The sequence below is a fragment of the Acanthochromis polyacanthus genome, chromosome 23 (genome assembly GCF_021347895.1).
Source record: "Acanthochromis polyacanthus isolate Apoly-LR-REF ecotype Palm Island chromosome 23, KAUST_Apoly_ChrSc, whole genome shotgun sequence".
In the NCBI taxonomy this organism is placed as follows: domain Eukaryota; kingdom Metazoa; phylum Chordata; class Actinopteri; family Pomacentridae; genus Acanthochromis; species Acanthochromis polyacanthus.
Genome location: NC_067135.1, coordinates 22,853,560 through 22,867,241, shown reverse-complemented (window position 1 = coordinate 22,867,241; position 13,682 = coordinate 22,853,560). Strand labels below are relative to the sequence as shown.

The 13,682-nt window shown below is 38.8% G+C and overlaps 1 protein-coding gene across 1 annotated transcript in view; it reads right to left on the bottom strand.

Annotated features, from left to right (window-relative positions):
• Positions 1–13,682, bottom strand: part of clcn5b (chloride channel, voltage-sensitive 5b) — a 46,097-nt gene that overhangs the window by 31,115 nt on the left and 1,300 nt on the right.

The window sequence follows — 13,682 nt, the reverse complement described above, 5'->3', positions numbered from 1 at the left end:
AGAAATGTGCACCACTTTCAGTTTCACAAACACTCGGTGGGACATCGTTGCTATGCGTTAAGACAAAAGAAGCATTCACACACCTGAGCTGACAAGTTAGACTGGTTTGAGAATTCCTCTGCGAACGAACAAAACACTCTCTGTTGCTATTTTCATGGGAGTGGATTAGAAGACAAGAAGGCCGGTACAACAGGGAGCTAAACACAACAAACTCCTGGTCAAAAGCTGTATGGCTACATGCTTATAGACACATTAATAACACCTGGGGCAACTTAAGAGATTTAAAAAGAGAAAAGAGACGAGGCAAATGAGGAAAAAGTTACAGAGATGGTAGAAGTACAAAAAAGGGTAAAGAAGGTATAAGAACGAAACAGCATGAAGAGGTGTTAAATTAAAGAGGTGACAACATGTTTACATCTTCGCCAGGTCATCCAGTCTTAAGGTTACAAAACTCTGCCTCGACTTGTGCAACACATTATGGTCTGCAAGTTTAGAGTGCAGGAGTCAGCTGATGGTAATGAAGCTTATAATGTAACTAAACCCACGTAATCCAGTGGAGACTCGTAAAAGGCCACTTTTACAAACACAACGGTTGAAATTAACAGCATACAGAGCAACTAGTTCGACACCATAAAGCTATGTTCACTATTCTGGTGGTAAATAAATAGCCCGTAGGCCTCTCATGACCCTTTATAATGATGGTTGTCTGGTGTAAAATATGAAATGTTGGCTTTCTTGGGCTACTATTATCCATAGCCCACACACTGTCATACATAAAAGTCTGTTTGAGAGGGTGACTGAAATGTCGTGCAGATGCAAAGTCATTCTTGGTTTGCAAAGTGGAGTTTACCAGAAGGAAATTTCAAAAATAATCCAAAATAAAAATAGCAATTACATTAAAAATAAAACTATGATCATGAAATTATTGCAAGAATGGATTTGTTGTGAGTTTGAAATGAGAGTAATGAGTAAAAAGTGTAAATACTTTAGCTGCTGAATTCTGCTAGTAGCCTGTATTAAACAGCTATAAAATAACTTTATGGATGTTAGACTTAGCTTGGAAAATCCACACTGAATCTCCATGTAATGCTCTATCTCCATGTTAGGAGATACAGGAGAGTCAGTTTGGCATTGTGCGAATTGAATCTCATTTCCCTCCCGGGAAAGTTTGGTACGACCAATCATAGCACGGGAGGCGGGAGTTAATGCTGCGTCATCTTCAGCGCCTGGATTACCCATAAAACACCTGCGCACCTCCCGTAACCAAACACAAACATTAACAAAGTTATTCCTAACACCGCTAATCATTCAAAATGAGTCTTTTGTTGCGTAGCCTTTTCATAAATAAGTGTTGTACTTGAGAGTACCCCATGTATTCGCAGATTTTTGTGACAAAAACGGCAGTAATCATTCACCGCGACGTTTTTTCGGCTGCATGCCATTGTTGTTTGGACTACATGGACTACAAGGTCGATTTGTTTGTGCGTCACATCCGTGTTATGCTGATTGGTTCTTTCTCGTTCAAGCTGCATTCGTTAGCCCCTCCTTTTTGAAATCGTCTCCTGTCATCACAATGCCAGACTGCCTTCATTTGTATTTATATTAATACATAAATAAAGTCAGTCTAGATTTTCCAGGCAATGTTAGACTGTTGTGGCCAAATTCTTCTGAAACAAGAACATTGCAATTTCCTGTATAAAAACTAACAAATGAAGTTCTGTTGCTCGAACCACTTGTTTTGAGGCCTTAAAGACCTCATGCATCCTCTCCACCAGGGGTGTCAGTCATTTTAGTTCAGGGGTCACACAATCAATAACTAACCACAATTCAAAATTTTTGCTTCGTTTTAGTGCAAAAATGTTCACATTTAAGGAATTGTCTTATTACAAAACGATGAATACCCTGAAATTTCTTACAGAAAAAAAAGTTCAATTTCAACAACACTATGCCTCAGTTTATCATTTACACATTACAACTCACAGATCAGTGCACCAAGAATGGCACAAAACATTTAGTCACAGGTATCTGGAACTGAATGATGTAGTATTTTACTTTATGACCAAAACGACAAAAGTCAGACAAAAAACACAAATAACAAAAACGAGACACGAAATGACAAAAAATTTGAATCAAAACAAAAACGACAAAAAAAATTTGACAAAAAAGTTGCAAAGCGACAAAAAAATGGACAAAAACAAGACAAAAAAAAAAAAAAAATCACACAAATGAAACAAAGGAGAACAAAAATGACAAAAGTGAGAAATAAAACAAGAAAAAAATAGACACACAACACAAGCAAGACAAAGAGGAAACAAAAACAAGAAACAAAAAGACAAGAACATTAAACGAACGACAAAATATTAAAAAAACGAGACAAAATGACAAAAGAACAATGACCAATCTAGTATTTTACTTTATGATCAAAACAACTTGTCATGGTCTAGAAATCATTTTTAATTTATAATTTTACACATTTACAATTTGCAGTTGATGTCTTTTTTTAATTTTTACAATTTACAAAGTCGTCCCATTGGCCGGACTGGACCCTCTGGTGGGACGCTTTTGGCCCGCAGGCCGCATGTTTGACACCCCTGCTCTACACAGAGACGATACATTCAACAACTACCCTTTGCACTTAATTCATGACAGTCTCAACACAGCCTCAGTGAAGCCTTGAGAAAATGCAGTCACATAACCCAAACACACAGGGCACACACACCACAAAGTGCTTTAGATTCACTGGAACAGTAAGGATCTGAGCTGAAGGCACAGAAACTGACCTCAGACATTCAGAAAAGAGGAAATACAGGAGATTTCATCATGTATCTGTTATTGCTGACCTCTCAAACCCACATGGAAGCATCCCAGCAAAGACACGTCCACTGTATGACTCAGATGGGTCGTAAATGGTTGTAATGATTAAACTCCAACGTGGTAAAGTTTACAGAATCAACAAAAACACAACAAAGAGATAATACGCCATTTTAAACAGGCACACGAGCAGACAAAGACACAAGACAACCTCACAGGTAGCTGCAGTGAGTAAAAGTGTTGAAGAAACACAACTTAACCTCTTCACTAGCCAAACAAACCACAGCTGCTTTTTAAACTTTCCTCTCATTTACAACAACACAAGAGCAGAGCTTTATCAGACAGGGCTGAGAATAATCGGAGCTACAAACAAAACTGACTCACCATCTACAACCAGCTCCTCCTCATCCAGCTGCTTGGTCCAGAACTCCCAGCCCATCTTTTATTCCCGGCCACAAACTCCCCAAAACCAGGATCCACAATCTGTGTGACAACTCTGACTGGAAATCTCTTCCCTCCTCTGAACTCCTCGAGGAAGTGGACTCAACACACACGCCCCCTCATTGGTCAGACTGCTCTGGAAGTGAGCAACCATTGGGTAATGTGTCTGTGAAGCAGCTGAATGATTTGCTGACCTGTATTTTATAGGTGATGAGCATTTAGTGTGTAAAAATGAGATGTGTTTAAGAGGACTTTCACCTTTGAATCATGCAGGAAGGAGGGCTGTATAGTCATGGGATAATTAATGTTTTATTCAGTCCGGAATAAAAAGGGAATGCAACCCTTTAGAAAGATATAGAGTGGCTCTGTGTCAGATGTAACACTTGAAAAAGGTGACAAAAAGTCCAGAAAAGGATGAATTTCAAACAAGCCAAGCTGCAGTTAAAGCTAGACAACAGCTAACTGTGTGGGTCCTTAATATTTCAGAGATACTAAAGCTGAAATTACAGAGGTGGCAACCCTGCTGTGACCTCACGAGAACTGTGCTATCTGACTGTCACACAAAAGACTAAAACGAGGTATACAGTACTGCATATTTAAAGTAGATAGTGCTAAACCACGCTCAAATTCTTCCAACAATGCTTCAATGTTAGGGACAGAATTAGTCTGCCCAGGCTTGATTTTCTTAAAAAAAAAAATCACAAACTAAGTCCCAAAGTTGCAGAGAAAAAAAAAGAAAAATGATGTGATTTGATTTATTTTTTCTAACAAAAACAAAAAAAATGATTAATGAGCTAGTGTTCAACTATTAAACTAATCGTCTACTATTTACATAATGCATAAACAACATGAGGCATTAAACAGCAGCTAAAGCTGCAGCACAGTAGGTGATATAAAAACCCAGCAGCCCACACAGACCTTATTTATGGGTTTCAAATTGGTCTCTAAACCGTCTACAAACACAGTTCTGACCTCCGAGCAACTGCAAGACACAATAAAAATGGATTTTCACCACACAGGAGCTTTAAGAAACAAACAAGCGCATGATAAAGACAGATGCAGAGATTGAGCCAAACACAATGAAGACCAGACAACAAAAAAATGCAGCTACATGTCAAAAATGATCCAGTGCTTCTGAGAAAATGGGTCAGCAACTAGGAGTCCCCGAAGCAACGCCAAAGAGACGACATGCTGAGCTCAAAACGCGCCATTTCTGATTCTGTGTCTCGAGGAGACGAAGCAAAAATCTAATCTTACGTGTTGACAGAATATCGGCACAAACTTCTTTACGGGAAACTCTCCAGCTGTGCCAAAACAGCATGTGGTCTGCTGCTGCATGATTTACATACCCACATTTTAAACCGGCCGAAACACAAACACACACAGTCTCCAGTGACGCTGTGAACCTTGACCTGTTGAGGTCTGGTTTCCATGGGAATCGGCGTCTAGTGTGACCCCCCGTGACGCTCGCTGACAACAAACAGCCGTCTCTAGAACACGCTAATGTTGTGGATGTCATCAATTTGCCAAGCTCGATCGTTTAAATCATATTTACTTTCTCAGGGGAAATTGAATCGGCGAGGAATGAGTGTCTCTGCAGCTGATTTGATTAATGTTTTGATGTCACGAGATGAAATTTTTCCAAAAAAAAAACCAAAAACATGATGAAACCTTCCTAAGAAGAAGCCCTTCTGATGAATTGTTGAACTGAACCAAACTTACTGTTAAAAACGTCACTGTTCAGTCCTGAAGCTGGCTTTGAATGCTTGATCAGATTCCTGTTTTCTTGCTCTTTGAACCGATATGTTCTGATATAAAACATCTGCAGGGCAATGTTTTTTATTACATGCTGATTCACTTAAAGGCTTTAATTTGTTTCTTTCCCTCAAACCAAGTCCATCAGTCTGGAAAAATAATCACCAGCTGTCTGGATGACTGAATTCACTTTTGAAGCAAACATTTTCTGGTTTCCTGCAATTAAACTGTGAGGATTTGTTTGTTTCCTGATCGTATTTTAGCACAAATGGACTGTTCATAAGATAAAACAGGAAACATGATGACATTAGCAAGGTTTTAGGAAACTGTGCTCTGCCTTCTTCACTGTTTTCCCACATTTTACACACAAAACAATTTATAAATCACGCAGATTAACTGATAATAAAAATCATTGTTTTTGCAGATCCATTTAAACAACATAACAATAAAAGGCAGGCTTATACTTTACCCATAACATCTTTTTAAGGGATTTCAAGCCTCATGAGTGATCTCAGCAGCAAAACGTCCAGTGCATTATTGCAGACAAAAGCTCATAATCTCATTTAAGATTGAAACAATCGTCAATCCTCCAGGCTCTTTTCCCCAGTGATGACGGTGGCTGTTTCAGATCAGGAGAGCACAGATGTGAAACCGTCCAGAACATATGAATGTGCAGGAGGCAGCGAAAGGAAGAATATGTAATCATAACAAATCCCTTGTTCCATGAATGAACCGAAGAGGAATTTTTACTACTAGCCGTGACAGATTGGCAGCTGTTGGCTTTAAAACGTCCCCGGATGGCCTCTGTTCAAAATGTGGAAATCGACACAGGAAGGTGTGGACAAACTGTCTTGAAAATGACTTATCAGAGAGATCTCAGTGTGCGGGTGGAACACAGATTTGTCCAGAGGCCTGTCCCAGGATCATCTCCATTCAGAATATATCAGCAATCTCAATCAAAACATTTCACATGCATGTTTCCCCTTGTTTATGTGTCGTTCTATTAAACCTTCTCCGTCAGCTGCTACCGACATTTAATAGTAGCCACCTGAGGTGACTTACAACTTGTTTTGCATGCTGACAAAACAACACTGATGATGTATTCAAATGCACAATCCAAACCACTAAACAACCCATGCATCACCAGTTGTCAGAGCTATGAGAAGGAGTGCAGATCCCAAAATAAACATAGGATCTGAGATTATTTGACAACTCAAAGCCAACAACGGAGGGGGGAGTGGAGTCAAGGTTGAAACGAAGTCCTTTATGCCTGTGCTGGATGATGGCGATGGTAAACACATGTATATCACCTCCAAATGCTTAAATGCATTGTTTACAGTCCATCGTGAACCTATAAGTTTGACCATCTACCGTGCCAACTTAACTACAGGCATGTTCTAATTTATAAAGCTGTTCTCAGTCCATCTCCTTCACATCTACAGATCTATATCTACCAAAAAAAATCACCAAATCTCAACCCTAACTAGAATCTTTACTAGAATTTCACTTTTCCTGACATTTGCACGGGTACAATAAAGTACAGGTACATTGGAACTTAAAGTCAGTCTTGTGAAAAACTAAATTTTTTTAAAAAGTAAAGAATTAAAGAAAGAGCAGCAGCACAAGAGAAGCTATATACAAATACAGGGGATCCTTGACTTGCGTCAGAGTTCAATTCCTACTGCCCAACATAAGTCGATTTTCGATCTAAGTCTGAGTGTCAGCGAAAACGTAAACAAAGCCAAAACGTGCATCACGGTAACAATGAATTCTTCGGAAGGTCATGAATACCAATGACTTTCATGCATGTATGAGTCATTTTACAAGAAGATAACAGAAAATGTTGCTCTGTTTTACAACTTCATCTATTTGATGATCAAATGTAGCACAATCCAAGGTGGTGTACAACCGGCGAATGTAAACAAAGCTGTCTTATAGCACCGCATGATGACGTATTCGTCTGCTCCACTCACCAACGAGTTTCACACAAACAGTTGCAATGTAACAATGAAACGCCGTAGGTAGAGGACGTCGTAAACCGAGGACTACCTGTATACACTACCATTCGGGCAGTGTATACAGGTAGTTTGGGTTCACCCAGACAACTTCATGTTTCCATGAAAACTCACACTTGTATTCATGTGCTAACATAATTGCACAAGGGTTTTCTAATCATCAATGAGCCTTTCAACACCATTAGCTAACACAATGTAGCATTAGAACACAGGAGTGATGGTTGCTGGAAATGTTCCTCTGTACCCCTATGGAGATATTCCATTAAAAATCAGTTGTTTACAGCTAGAATAGTCATTTACCACATTAACAATGTCTACAATGGATTTATCATTCATTTATCATTCATCATGCTTTTCTTTCAAAAATAAGGACATTTCTAAGTGACCCTAAACTTTTGAATGCTAGTGTACATTTCAGGAATGAAAGAAATGCACATTACAAAAAGCACTCTGGATAAAAATGCATGAACACAATAAATACTCTGAGCATATTGCATATTATATAGTGTACAGGAGTAATATTGCACATGTCCGTAACAAAAATCTAATGTCACTCAATCAATTACTCCACATAGCAGCCAACACATTCAGATGTTCATGTCATGGCTGGTTCACATTGACCTCATTGACTTGTGACACAGATTTTGCACTTTTAAGACGCTATAACACGATCTTAATCTTAATGCAAACCTTCCTTACACTGTTAACTTGTGCAGCTGCCTGCCTTGGTCTCTTAAAAAAGATACTGATCTAAATGAGGCTTAAAATAAAATAAACAAGCAACAACAGGTAAAATTTCTATTCGAAAATGTTGTGTCCTTCTTTTAAAATACTATGTTCTACGCTCCTAGCATCAAAAATGACCCTGCCTTTACTGATTTGGTCATTCAGTCATATCTATTCTTCTGTCTTTCCTCAGCTATATGTGATCACATGAAGGGAAGGCTGTGATTTATATGCAAAACAAAATGCTCCACTCCCTGTAAATCATTAAAAGCAGTAGCCTCACCATTTAAAGTGTTGACAAGCTGACTAACACGGTCCACTGCCGACAGCAGCAGGACTGACAGGACGTAAAGCCAGTACAACCGGCAATAAAACCATTACCGGCAACAGTAATCATCCCTATCTGTATGTCACTTGGTGGTAAAGCAAAGAACAGATTGAAACAGATTAAATACTCAGCAATAAAAAGAGCAAAGCAAGCCTATAACCATCTCATAAAACAGAGGCACTAGAGAAAAAGCAAATAAACTAGAACACGCACAAAAAACAGGTTGCTCAATGTTGCTAAAATATCATCTGTTGGTGTTTCTACATGAACTGAGGTTGGTTTAAAATCTGAACTAGAGTGCTGCTCAGCTGTGGTTTGGCTGTTCTGAACTGCTTTATCATCCTGGTAGTTAAAAAAAAAAAGCTTCTATTTTTGTCGCTCTGCCATAGTTTTCAAGCTTTTGTGGACTTCAGTTGCCATTAAATGGAGCACAATTATAAAAAAAAACATACATTTTGATTATATAACAAGCTGAAACCAAATTACTTGTTTTTTTTTAAAAGATCCAAGCTGCAGCTCTTCATCCATCTCTCCTTATGCTTCAGCTTGTCAGTAAAACATTATTCCAAAGACAGGGGTCAAGTGATGTCAAGAGGGAACACTTGAAGATGTTGACAAGTTCAAATATATTCAAGAAAATCATCACACGACTATGAGGTGAAGTGTTTTACATTTTTACACCAATAAAAGGAGGTTCTTTTAATCACTAGCTATAAATATTGATAAAAAAAGAGCATGTTTGTGACTTCACCTGCATAGTTTTATCTTATCTGGATGCATTCTTGTTACCACTTTACTTTTGTCCTTCTAAAACACAAACAACAAACAGGGAGAGAAGCCAGAAAGTCAGGTCAAGCAGATACATGTTTGCTTCCTTTAGGGATGAAAGGACTTTTTAGGAACAGTTTCTTTCTGTAAAGGGGAAAAAAATCTCAGCTGGAGCTACTGCTGTTCTTTAACCTGCTTCACACTGCAGATACTTTTCTACTGCGGTGATTAATGAACAACATGCATATTTGTGGTTGCAGTACTTTGATAGTACTCCCTAGTAGCTACTCCCAGGCCCAAAGTCTCCTTTATAAACTTCAGAAGCTTAACGAGTCCCAGAGCAACAGGTTACACAAGACTGAGCAGCTGCCGGGGGTGGCTAAGGGTTGAAGTGCATGCTAATGAGAAGTTAGGGAACTGAAAACTGTTTGAACTGGTTCATGAGGAAACAAAAGGAGGAAGTGCCAGCCGAAATACTCAAAACAGTAAACAAGACGCAAGTGGAGAAACTGTTAATCTACAAGGCCACTAAAAACATCTGAACTCTAAACTCTTCTAGCCATTTGTACAAACCTGGACTTTAAAAACACTGCCAAACATTTGTGCTGCCAAACTTTAAAGATCTGCACAGTGAAGAGTGACGTCAACCCGGACGTCCAGCGAACAACCTCCTGACTTCCCTGGAAGCTGAAGTCGGAGGCCACGAGTCACAGAACTACTGTCACAGAGAAATCTGGCAGCTCCAGTTCTGCTGACTCCCCCGTTTTCTCTTCAACCCGCAACACATTCTTTCTTTAGGTTATGATTTTCCTTCACAAACCACGGTGTAATTTTTAAAATACATGGTTATGGGTTTAGCTTCTTCACTCTTAAAGAGCTGACAAGGTGGAAACAGCAGCAGCAGCAGCAGCAGCAGCTTCATCCACTGAGAGAGAAAACTTCCAGCCTTCCTTCCTGTTGGCACAATCTTATCTGTCTGTTTTCATCATGGCGTGATGTTGGTGATGTCACAGTGACGTCATTAGTAACCAGGCAGCTGACAAAACCGTCAGACAGTGCCTTTATCTGTTAAATCAAGTATCTGTTTTGATAATTTTAATGCCCTGCCAGTAAGTACAAAAGGGCATGCATTCTGGAAGAGAGAATCAGGAAGAAATGACATTAGTGACTAAGATAATAAGGAAATCTTTCAGGGTGCAGAGTTTCTCGTGGTCTCATTTATGTGAGCGTATAACGGTCATCAGGCTGACGAATCGAGAAGAAAGGGCATAACCCATAAAACGAATAACAACTAGAGTCAGATAAAAAAAGTACAAGTAGTGATGTTTATTCCATTTTCCAATCAGATGGAAAAAATGTGAAAAAAAAATACGTTTAAAAATTCCCCACTTTTCTCATTTAAGCCAAACATTTTCCATTTTTCCAAGCCCAACAACACCGAAAACTAAATGGAACAGTGGAAAAAACACCTCGTATATTGGTTTTGTGCAATTCCATTTTATACCAAAAAAACAGAAGAACAGGCTCATTTTTTAGCCCTTAATGCTGAACATCAAGAGGAAAAAAAGTAGAAAAAAAAATATTTGGAAGTACAATTGAAGCATTAAAAAAAGAAGGTGAAATGCACAACAAAGACACAAAAACACCCTCAAAGCATAGACTGTATATATAGTGGACGTAGCATCTGGCTCCAGAATTGAAGCCCACCCGGAAGTGTCAAAAACTTGCAATGTCACGCCGTCCGCGAGGGTTGGCTCCAAAAAGCTTTTTCTCCATAGACCCCAATTCATCACCAGAAAAAATAAAATTTGATAGACTGATTTTCTACAGTTCAGGATTTTTTTCCCGTTAGTTTTCATGGTCAAAATGAGAGATCAGGTGGCCGATCTTAAAATAAATCAATACTGAATTTTAAATAAATCGTTAAAGTTGGCGGAGCCAGGGGGCGTGGCTATACTTGATGGACAGCAACAGAAGCCTCTGCGGTAAAATGTGGGCGGGATAAGAGAGTCCTCAACCAATCCTGCCCCTAGTTGCTCTCCGGTCCAGCCTGTTTGATGACGCTTTTTATGTCACTGCTCAAAAAAATCCAAAACGGCGACCAGGAAGTAGCAAAATCCGGGCTTCATTTTCTCGGCGTTGAAACCATCGGGTGACGTCACGGTTAGTTTACGCCTGCCTCAAAGAGACTAAAACACCCTCAAAGAGACCAAAACAACTTCAAACAGACTAAAACAACCTCAAAGGGATTCAAAACGGCCTTAAAAGACTCAAAACAACCTCGAAGACACAAAACAACCTCCAAGAGACTCAAAACAACCTCAAAGAGACTGAAACAATCTCAATGACGCAAAAAAAAAAACAACCTCAAAGAAACACAAAACAACCCCTATCAACTTTAATTTAAGCAGAAATAATCATTTAGAGCAAGCGAAGTTGATAAAACAATAAGGTTTCGGCTTAAATTTAAAATAAACCTCTTATCGAACCCACCGGTTGCTATTTTCAGACCTCCTGCCCCGTTAAGTCTAAAGTGTGGAACAGATCAAAAGCCTCTGAGGATCTCCAACTGGGTTGTATGGAGATAATAGATCAGATTTACTGTAATGCCTTGTAAGTAGTTAAATGGACTTTGAAGTCAGTTCTAAAAAACTGGAAGCTGGTGTAAAGAGGCTAAAACCACTGTAATATGTTTAGCTGCATTACTTAACAAAAGGATGTTCCAGAAGTCCAGGGAAGTAAAATAGTTTCTGTAGCATTTAAACATTTCTGGAAGTGTTCGTTATTTGACAGAAATGTAAAAGTTCTATCTTACTCAAAGAACAATATTATTTATAACTGCATCGTCACAAACAAGGTGATTTCTAACAGCTGAAGCAGTTTTATCTCTTAGAAATGATTTAGATAGGATGTTTGTATGGAATCTTTGGGAAGACTGGACTAACTCGGCATTCAGCACCAGTCAAGGTATTTTTCTTGTTTAGAGGAGGGAAGGAAAACTCATCAAAAAAACAAGATAAGGCAATATAAGCAGCTGCCAGTCCATGCCTAAAATAGAATTAGTTAATCATGCTGTATTGTCAGATAAAACTAAAATCCTGCTCTGTATTAAAAGATTTACAATCACTTTGAACAGAACTAAGAGTGCTATTTAAACTTCTCGACAGGCTAAAGGATTGTTAATCAATACCAAACACTCAGCCATAACCTCGCTACTGAAGCTCGCAGACTTTGAAAACAAAACACAGAAAGCTCTTCTCAAGCCAAAAGCAAGCATTAACTGCTCATCTCTCCAGTTGAAATGCTAATCTGTTAGCCTCTTCATTAAATTTTTTGGGGATTATGCTCCAATTAGCTCCCTTAAGGTCCGTTTTAAGTGAATCCATGAGGTCTGAAGGTGATAATAACAAAACCACAATGAATGGTCACGTGAAATAACTCTGTTCTCTCATGCAGTAAAGCCAATATTGCAACAATTTTGGCCATTTTAAATGTAATAAAGCCATCAGTGTAATAATTTGGGGGATTTTAAAGGTAATACCAGCCAATAATGTAATAATTTTGGTCATTTTAAATGTAGTAATTTCAAAAATGGAATCATTTTGGCTATTTTAAATTTGATGAAGTCAGTAATGTAATAATTTTGGCCATTTTAAATGTTCTCTCATCATTTAAAGTCATAAAAAAACAGCAACACATAGTGATATTGAGAGTGGGGCTTGGTGATGACATCAGCAGTAACCAGGCAGGCTTAGTGAGGAAAGAGTGGGTGCCACAGATTAGAGAAATTCAGTACACTGGCCTCCAAACAGCAAAGCTCACGTCTAATGGGTGTTTTATGCTCTGATGTGAAGTTACATAAAAATACAGTAAATCTAGTTGATGCAGTACACTTCAGTGCATGTATATAGTAACTGATTATTCAGATGTGTGACCACGGCCCACTGGAAGCATGTGACACACACACACTGCAATTACAGATATACCTTATCGCTACTCCGGGCAGTAGCAGTCGCACAATGGACTGAACAAACAAGCACCTCTCACATCGTCAGCGCTTCTTTGCTTCTGCTCACGTTTTGTAACCACCAAAATTAAAAAAAAAAAAAAAAAAAAAAAAAAGGAAACGCACACACAGCTTCGGGAACACTTTGAGAACAATATGGAGCTCTACAACAACTCGTAGCCACACGAGCATTTGTAGAACAGCCTTTTTTGTCAAGAAACGACAAACTCAGCTACCTTCTACCTCTACTGTTGCCAAAAGTTCCAAAATCTGCAGCTTCAAAGAGGAAAGCAAAGTTTACTAATGTTATGTAAGCACTAAATCCAATACCACCGATTCTAACAAGTGGGTGGATTTTTTATCCAATTCCTGGTATAATACATCAAATTAAAAGTACTCTACTTTGCCCCTTATGTAGCTGCAGTTCCAAATAGCTATCCACCTCCCTAATTACTAATAATTGTATCCATCAAAGTCCAAGTGTGTTGTAAAACCAATATATTGCAAATACTGTAAAGCTAATCGTGCTCTTAAATTCATTTATACATGTATATACCGTGCAAACAAACCTTCTGCTACAAGGAAGGAAAATTATACCACTTGATGGAAGATATGACCTTTTCTGATGTGCAATTAATTCCATTTCTAGATGACTGATAGTAGAGAGCTGGAAATGGAAAATGATGCAACACTGGTCTACAGGGACAGACTGATGAGCGCCTCGAACATTTCAGTTGCTTCGGATGTGACATTTGTGACAGCAGACCCTCGTCATGTGTCTGTGTAGCTTCAGAAGATAACCGGACAATGGCTGCTCCAGTTTAACACACAT